The sequence below is a fragment of the Lactuca virosa genome, chromosome 4 (genome assembly GCF_052849685.1).
Source record: "Lactuca virosa cultivar CGN04683 chromosome 4, Lactuca_virosa_CGN04683_v6, whole genome shotgun sequence".
NCBI classification, from domain to species: domain Eukaryota; kingdom Viridiplantae; phylum Streptophyta; class Magnoliopsida; order Asterales; family Asteraceae; genus Lactuca; species Lactuca virosa.
In genome coordinates this window covers 494,491,992-494,501,998 of record NC_136429.1, presented here as the reverse complement: position 1 = coordinate 494,501,998, position 10,007 = coordinate 494,491,992, and positions in this window count along the sequence as shown.

The following is a 10,007-nucleotide window of genomic DNA, read 5'->3' as shown; positions in this document are numbered from 1 at the left end:
AGAACAAAATTTTTGGACCGTATTTTAGGGATGTTTCAAGTTGGTATTAGAGTCTTGGTTTGAGGGATTCGGCCACACTCTCGGGTGTGTCTGAACTCAAACTGAGGACTTGGTATAAAAATTTTCAAAAGAAAATCATTTTTATAGAAAGAACTTTGAGAAAAACAAAAGAATTTTGAAAATAGAAAAGAACTTTGAGAAAGAGAAAAGGGGGTGGTGTATGCAATCAGTCGAGCTCAAGTAAGTACTCCCAAATTACCCATACAAGTTTATGTTATGATATGTTTATGAGAACTGCATGCTAGATTAGGAATAACGATCTAGGAAGGATGCCTTATGTGCCTATTATATGTGTATCAGCTTTATGAGAATTTCATGCTAGATTAGGACTAAGGATCTAGGAAGGATGCCTTATGTGCCTGTTATATGTATTTCAACTTTATGAACCGAATGCTAGTACAAATTACTCAGGGATAGCCTGATAGAGATATGCTTGATTATGTTTACTCGATGCTCGAATGCTTCTTTCTTTGTGCTTTTAGGAGTTCTAGTGATCTTTTACTAACTAGTAAATGAATATGTTAAGTTACATATTGCGAGGACTAAATAATTTCAGAAGGTTAGGTCTAGATCTATTGCACATCTCTTGTTTGAGTCCAACCGTTGTAGGGTAGGATCTCCCATTCGAAGATTTATCTAGTCTTAGTGATATGTAATAGTACTCACGATCTAGTTAGGGGAGATAGCAGGGACTTCTTATGCAGCTGATAGCGGAGAGTAGGTTGGTGATTACCCTAAGGCAAGCCTAGGATGAGTTTAGCATGAGATTAGTAGTAGTAGTAGAAGAGATTTGGTGGAGTCGAAGCAGTTCTTGAGGAAAGTATGGATAGATGTGGAAGGTAGTATGGGCTCGTACTACTGAAAGCAGAGGATCAGTACTTGAATCAAGGAAGGATGAGATGAACCCAGGAAGCTTGTAGTGTGTTAGATCCCTCGAGATATTATGAGTATACTGTTGTTTGTTATGGTGTATTTTCAGTATGGTGACGCTACACACTAGGCCAGTTTGCACTTTAGGCACTGGTGAGGGATCATGCTCGGGCTCTGGAGTCGGGCAGCTTGACGAGTAGACGAGGGAGCTCATCTCATCTAAGATCACACGTACCATTCTAGACCAGACTCCTGTGATCTTTGGTTCGGTCAAGGAGGGTTCTTTGGAGCTTCTGGATGAGAAGCTGAGTGCTTTCTGCACCGAGGTGGCGGCCAAGATAAGGTCACGCACACTGACTTTCAGGGAGTTCAGGGCTTGTGGAGCTCCTGACTACCATGGGGCTCGGGACCCCATTACGAGCACCAGATGGTTGGCGGATGTCGCCAACGCATTCCGCACCAACAGATGTCCCGAGGGGGACAAGGTTAGACTTGCGTCCTGTCTTCTGAAGGACAAGGAATGTGACTGGTGGGAGGAGGTTGGGAGAGCCATTGGAGATGATGCAGTTTTGGATGTGATGACCTGGAGTGATTTTTCGACCAGGTTCAGGGCCGAGTTTGCACCTGTGATTGAGGTGCAACAGCTAGCGAGGGAGTTTCAGGATCTTGAGCAGAAGACAAAGACTGTGGCGGAGATCACTGCCAAGTTTAGGGAGAGGTCACTTCTTGTTCCACAGTATGTGGCGGATGAGGAGATGGAAAAGGTCTAATATCATGAGATGTTGAGGAGTGACATTCGGCAGTTTGTGAGCCGATCCAGCTACAAAACACTGGAGGATATGTGCCAGAGCTAAAGAGAGATATTGATTTAGAGATGGAGAGGAAGAGGAAACCAGATGCAACATCTGGTATGGAGGGTTCGGGCAATAAGCCCAAGACAGATTCCCGACAGAAGGGCCAGCAGGGCCGAGGCCGCCGAGGCCGCTGCGGCAAATGCGGTAGGTCGCAAGAGGGTACGTGCAGGGCGGGTAGTTCGGGCTGCTTTAAGTGTGGCCGAACTTGGCATGTGAGTAGGGATTGTACTGCTGCTTCTACCACCACGACCACCACATTATCTTATTTGATTTGCTTTCAGTGCAATCAGAGGGGCCACAAGGGGTCCCAGTGTCCGAGTTTGGCAGCAGCAGGGAAGGTGGTAGCACCCGCCCCTGCTACATTTAGGATTACAGACGGCCGTCAGGGCCGGGTAGAGACGCCAGTGGCGAAGAGCAGAGCCTTCCAGTTGAAAGCAGAGGAGGCACGTGTAGCTCCTGATGTCGTTACGGGTATGTATCTTCTCCTTATCTCTTTATTTGTATTGATGATTGCTTATGTTTATGTGTTTGTTATAGGATCGTTCTTAGTGAACGGTATATCAGCCTTGGTACTGTTTGATTCGGGTGCCACCCGATCTTTTGTGTCGCTCGCGCTCAGCAAGCGAGTAGTAGGAGCTCCGGGGGAGCTGGATTGCCCAATTGATGTGGAGATAGCAGGTGACAGGACCGTTAGGGTTGTGAGGGTTCATAGAGGTTGTACACTACAGTTATTCGATGAGCAGGTCTCAGTGGATCTGGTTCCTATTCCCCTACGAGGGAATAAGGTTATAGTGGGTATGGATTGGTTCAGCCCCAATGACTCAGTTATTGACTACGAGCAGTAGCTAGTCAGGATTCAGACTCCTATTGAGGGAGGGATAGTGATTCAGGGCGAGAGGCCGCAGGGTGGATTGACACTATGCTCAGCAGCGAGAGCGAGGCGCTACCTTCAGCAGGGTTGCACGTGATATGTCGCCTATGTCATGGATACCCGGGATAAAGGGTAAGGCGACAGTCAATGATGTATTAATAGTGCGAGAGTACCCGGACATATTCCCGAAGGATTTACCAGGGATACCTCCGGAGAGACAGATTGAGTTCAGAATTAACCTAGTCCCTGGTGCGGCTCGGATAGCCAAGGTACCATATTGGTTGGCTCCTCCCGAGATGCAAGAGTTGTCTACGCAGCTGCAGGAGCTGCTAGACAAAGGATTTATCATACCGAGTAGTTCGCCATGGGGATCCCCAATCCTTTTTGTGAGGAACAAGTACGGGTCGCATCGGATGTGCAAAACTATCGGGAGCTGAATAAGGTAACGGTGAAGAACCGTTATTCCCTCCCGAGGATTGATGATTTGTTTGACCAGCTACAGGGTGCATCTTGGTTCTCCAAGATTGATATGCGATCGGGTTATCACCAGATGCGAGTCAGGGATGAGGATGTGTAGAAGACAGCTTTTAGGACTCGCTATGGTCACTATGAGTTCATGGTGATTCCGTTTGGGCTCACCAATGCTCCAACCACATTTATGGACCTCATGAACCGCGTGTGCAGACCGATGCTGGATCGGTCTGTAATCGTTTTCATTGATAATATCTTGGTCTATTTCAAGACTCAGGAGCAGCATGAGGAGCACCTGAGGGGGGTGTTGGAGACACTGAGGAGGGAGAGGCTTTTTGAAAAGTTCTCAAAGTGTGAGTTCTAGTTGCGCGAGGTGCAGTTTCTTTGGCATCTCGTCAACTAGAAGGGTATTCTGGTTGATCCGGCCAAGATAGAGGCCGTGATACAGTGGGAGGTTCCGAGGTCTACAATTGAGATTCAAAGTTTTCTTGGTCTAGCGGGTTATTATCGAAGATTCATCCAGGATTTCTCCAAGATCGTTGTTCCTTTGACCCGACTGACCAAGAAGTCGGTGACATTCCACTGGGGGCCTGAGCAGCAAGCAGCCTTCGAGACCCTTAGACAGCGGTTGTGCGAGGCACCAATTCTGACTCTGCCCGAGGGGGTTGATTATTTCGTGGTTAACTGTGGCGCGTCGATCACAGGTATGGGTGCAGTTTTGATGCAGCGGGGTCATGTGATAGCTTACGCGTCGAGGCAGCTGAAGCCTCACGAGGCTAACTATCTGACACATGATTTAGAGCTGGGGGCTGTGGTTTTCGCCCTCAATAATTGGCGGCATTACCTCTTCGGGGTCCGTTATACCATTTACACAGACCACAAGAGTTTGAGGTACCTCATGGATCAGCCGAATCTGAACATGAGACAGCGTCGATGGTTAGATGTGTTGAAGGATTATGACTGTGAGATCGTTTACCACCCAGGAAAGGCCAATCTGGTTGTCGATGCCCTGATCCACAAGGAAGTGACGGCTCTGATTCGAGATATATTCCTGATGATGACAGTGATTACTCCATTACTGGAGCAGATTAGGGAGGCGCAGGTCGAGGGCCTGAAGGAAGAGCGACAGAAGTGTGAGCGAATCGTAGGCCGGGTGGCCTCGTTTGATTATGACAACCGAGGGTTGTTGACCCTCTTTTGGGAGGGTCTGGGTTCCGTACTGGGGTGGAGTACGGCAGGTTCTGATAGATGAGGCCCACAAGTCGAGGTTCTCCATCCATCCTGGGGCAACGAAGATATATCTGTTGGGTTTTATGTACTCTAACATTCCTATGGTGCACATACAACCCTAATGCTTTGGATCTAAGTTTTCTCTAATTATACATGCAACATTGTTTTTCCAAAGCATGAAGCCTAAACTAGAATACAAAACAACATTTGAATCATAAAAACAGTTAGAATATTACCTTTTTATGTAGCTAGTAAGACTTTGGCCTTGTGAGAACTTAGCACCCCAAGTGTTGTGCCTCAAACATGTCACAACCACCAATAAACAACAAAATGGATATGAGATAGGCTAAGGAGACTCAAAATCGACTTCTGTTCTTGGAATGCAAGTAGTGATCGATTTTAGGGCTTAGAATAACATATTTATATGTGTAGAATATCAAGGGTCATGTGTAACCCTAATCAATACTCATAAGCTTATGATCCACCCATTTGATTTGGATAAACACTTCATGGATTAACCCATAAGCCCATCACAAATCAAACCATGGATCATTAGCCCAACTTATATGTATCAATTTAATTAGTCTCTTTTGATCACTAAATTAATTCTAAATTAATTCTTGATCAATAGTAATTAAATAATATGTTTCCTCAATTAATATATTATACTTATAATATATTTATAATACATAAATAACCTCTTAATCAAATATCCATCTATCAAATTGTTCTGGTGATGGCAACCCGAAATGGACCATGCTACTATCGGGTCAAGTACATACCAATTATAGTTATGGCCTTAGACACCTAATCCAATAGTCTCCGACTTTGATAAGTCTTATACCTATAATTGCCAATGCAACTTAAAAACCGATTAGCAATCGTAGCTCTCAAAAAGCCGCTGTCATACTCTGATGTGTCCATTAGATAAGTGATCTTATAATCCTCTGTGCTACAAGATATCGTGTGGACAAAGACATGGAATCAAGTCATACTCACAATCCAATATTTTGTTTCCTGATTTCTGATTTGTTTGACATAGAACTTAATTGAACACATCAATTGAGTCCTGACCGGGCCCGACACATAAGTCAAGACAAAATCATCGAGGGGCCCAAGATATTGCTTTTAATCCTCTTAGGATAAAAGGAACAGATAAACCTCAACTTATATGCTTGTACTAATTACTCATTAAATCATACACAACAACACATTTTATAACATCGAGTTACCGATGCGTTTTCGCACTATCAATGGACAACCAACTCATAATAAAAAAACTCATATATCTTAGTCTGAAGACTATAAGATATTATCATCTCACAATCACCTGTGATAAATTCCATGAAGTGATTCATGTGAGTGTGGGTTTAATCCAATACTGAAATCTTATTTCAAGAGCACTCATGAATGTTTGTAGCAAACTTTGATATGTCTAACACCTTAGACAATCTTACAAAAACCCATTCATGACAGTCTACTTTCATAACCTACTTCCAAAGTATGATCGACTATGGATAGTTTGAATAATTATATTATTCTAGAAGTCAAAACATGCAAAATGAAACAATAGTAAATAATTGACACAAGATAGTAACTTTACTTATAAATAAAACTCCTTCTATTCAATCATCAAATATGAATTACATTTTAGCTATTACAAGTTTCTGAAAAGCTATCTAATCATTAAAAATTAATGTCGTCCTTCATCCCGATTCTCCTAGCATGTTGCAAGTGCTTAACCCTACTCAGTCCCTTCGTAAGGGGATCTGCTGGGTTCTCTTGTGACAATATCCCCTTCATCACGATGAGTCCTTCTTCTATTTGATGTCTTATGAAATGATATTTTATGTCGATGTGTCTGGATCTGACATGATCCCTTGGTTCCTTGGCTAAGGCTACCGTGCCCTCGTTGTCATAGAAAATCTCCACAGGCTCCTTTATAGCTGGTACAACTCCAAGGTCTCCAATCAAGTTCTTCAGCCATATTGCCTCCTTTCCTGGTTCACTTTCTGCTATGTACTTTGATTTGCACGTTGAATCAGCCACAGTTTCCTGTTTGGAACTTTTCCATGTTATCGCTCCTGCATTCACGGTAAATACCCAGCCCTACTGAGAGTGGAAATTATCTCTGTCGGTCTGAAAGATGGCATCATTATACCATGTCACTCTTAAGTCATCACTCCCACCGAGTGTAAGGATCCAGTCCTTAGTCCTCCGCAGGTACTTGAGAATGTTCTTTGCCACAGTCCACTGAGCTTTACCAGGATTCCATTGATATCTGCTGACCATTCTCAAAGCATAGGCCACATTAGGGCGAGTACACGTCATAGCATACATGATCGAACCAACAGCAGAAGCATATGGTATTCGGCTCATTTCTGCTATCACAGCCTCTATACTCGGAGTCTGAGTCTTACTCAGTTTGGTATTGCTCTGGATAGGTAATTCTCCTTTCTTGGATTCCTCCATGCTGAAATGCTTCAACACTTTGTCCAATTAGGTACTTTGACTAAGTCCTATTAGTCTTTTACTCCTGTTTCTCAATATCTTTATCCCTAGAATGTAAGCATCTTCCCCAAGGTCCTTCATAGCAAAACACTTCCCAAGCCATGATTTAACCTCTTGCAAGGTTGGGATGTCGTTTCACATGAGCAGTATGTCATCTACATACAATACCAGAAAGCTAACTATACTCCCACTAGCTTTGACATATACACATGACTCATCCTCGTTTTTCGAAAAACCAAACTCTTTGACTTTCTCATCGAAACAAAGATTTCATCTGCGAGATGCTTGTTTCAATCTATAAATGGATTTATCAAGCTTACACACTCTATTAGGGTACTTATCATTGACAAAACGCTTTGGCTGATTCATGTAAACATCTTCAGCCAATTTCCCATTAAGGAAAGCGGTTTTGACGTCCATTTGCCATATTTCATAATGATAAAATTCAGCTATGGCTAGCATAACCCTTATAGATTTAATCTTAGCCACTGGTGAGAAGGTCTCATCATAGTCAACTCCAGGAGTTTGCGTAAAGCCCTTCGCAACTAATCGCGCCTTATAAGTGTGTACTTTCCCATCCATGTCGGTCTTCTTCTTGAAGATCCATTTGCACACGACTGTCTTACGGTCTCGTACATCGTCAACCAAGTTCCAAACTTGATTGGCATACATGGACTGAATCTCGTTGTCCATTCCCTCCTTCCATCTAGCAGACTCGGGGCCTGCTATGGCTTCCTTGTAGTTGTTAGGTTCATCCAAGTTTACCAGTGTACTATCACTGATAAATGTATCACCCTCAGAAGTAATATGGAAACCATAAAACTCAAGTGTCTGTCTAACTCTACTGGATGCCTCAGAGGTAAGGACTCGTCAATTGGATCAATAGGAGTTTCCTCCTCGGGTTGAGTGCTAGTGTTTGAGGTTCCTTCATCGCTTAACTCTTGAAGCTCTTCAAGGTCAATTTGCCTCCCACTTTCCTCTTGGCATATGAGTTCTATCTCGCGAAAGACTCCTCTCCTCGCAACGAAGATAACAATGTCACTCGGTCTATAGAAGAGCTATCAAAAGGATTTATGTGGGTAGCCAATGAAAATACATCGCTCACTTCGAGGTTCGAGCTTGTCGTGAGTTTCTATTCTCACAAAAGCCTCGCAACCCCAAACTTTGATGTGTGCCAACGAGGGAACCTTCCCTGTCCACATCTCGTGAGGTGTTTTGGAAACATTTTTAGTTGGTACTAGATTAAGGATATGGGCAGCATTGTCTAAAGCATACCCCCAGAATGAGATAGGTAACGAAGATTGATTCATCATTGAACGAACCATGTACAGCAAGGTTCGATTGTACCTCTCAGCCATACCATTAAGTTGTGGTGTCCTAGGTGGCGTCAATTGTGAAACAATTCCACATTCCTTAAGATAGTCGTGGAACTCGATACTAAGATACTCTCCTCTTCGATCGGATCGGAGCATCTATATCTTCCTGCCCAACTGATTCTCCACTTCTTGTTTAAACTCTTTGAACTTTTTAAAGGTTTCTGACTTATGCTTGATTAAATAGACATATCCATATCTACTAAAATCATCAGTAAAAGTCACATATAAGCGGTTAGCATCCCTTGTGGTGGTTCTGAAGGGTCCACACACATTTGTGCGTAAGACATCCAACAAACCCTCACCCCTTTCACATGAACCAGTGAAGGGTGAATTGGTCATCTTTCCAAGCAAACAAGATTCACAAGTATCATCTGATTTTAAGCTAAATGACTCCAAGACTCCATCCTTTTGGAGTTGGGCTATACGCTTCTTGTTAACATGTCCAAGACGAAAATGCCATAAGCATACTTTATCCAAACTATTGGACGAATCAATATGCAATACATTATTTCCTAAGTTATCTACAACCATCACAGTTTCATATATACCATTACAAGGTAATGCTTCAAAATAAAATACACCATTATAATAAGCATTAATACTACCAATTTCATTATTAAAAGAAAAGGTAAAACCTTGTTAATAGAAACTGTGAAAATAAATAATATTCCTCGCCATATCAGACGAGTAGCAACAATTATTCAAATCTAATTTTAAACCATTACTTAGAAATTAAGAATAAACTCTAATCTTGGTGACAGGCGACTTTCCCCTATTCCCCATGATTAAGTTCATATTCCCGTGCTCCACATCCCTACTTCCTTTTTTACCCTGCAAATCAGAACAAATGTGTAAACCACATCCTGTATCAAGGACCCAAGAATTAGCATGTGACGAGTTATTAGACAGAATAGTATAAATACCTGCGAAGGAAGGTTTGATCTTCCCATCCTTTATGTCCTACAAGTATTTGGGGCAGCTTCGCTTCTAGTTCCTTTTTTCATGAAAATGGAAGCACTTGCTTCCTTTGGGTTTGAGGAGGGTGTAGCAGGACCACCTTTGGACCCACTAGAAGAGGATCCAATATGGGACTTTCCCTTGTGGCTCTTTGAGGAAGCTTTCCTCTTCTTTCCCTTCCCATTTCCAATTACCAAGATAGGGGCAGTAGCAGTAGGAGTAGAAACAACAGATTTTCCTTTTAGGCTACTTTCAACAGTCCTTAAAAGACCTTGAAGCTTGCTTAGAGTCACCCCCTCCTTGTTCATATGATAAGTCATATGAAACTGATCATAACAAGGAGGTAAAGAGTGTAGGATAATGTCAATTTCCAATTCTTCATCGAAATTGACATTCAGCTTTAGCAAGCGGTCCACAAACCTTTGCATCTTTTGCAAGTGGGCCGTGATAGACTCTCCATCCTTCATTTTGGTAGTAATCATGGAGGCTATGATTTCATACCTCTCCTTCCGAGCACTTTGGTGGTACCTTTCCATCAAATCCTGGTACATTTCGTAAGGCCAAAAGTCTTTATAGGACTTCTGAAGCTCAGCAGTCATGGTAGCAATCATAATACACGACACCTTTGTTGCGTCCCTCTCATGGGTCTTGAACTCAGCAATCTGTTCGGGAGTAGCGGTAGATTCATCAATCTCCTTCAACTCTTTATCTAGGACATATTCTTTGTCCATATAGCGAATGGCCATTCGGATGTTTCGAATCCAATCATTGAAGTTCGATCCATCAAATATGACCCTCCCACATAGG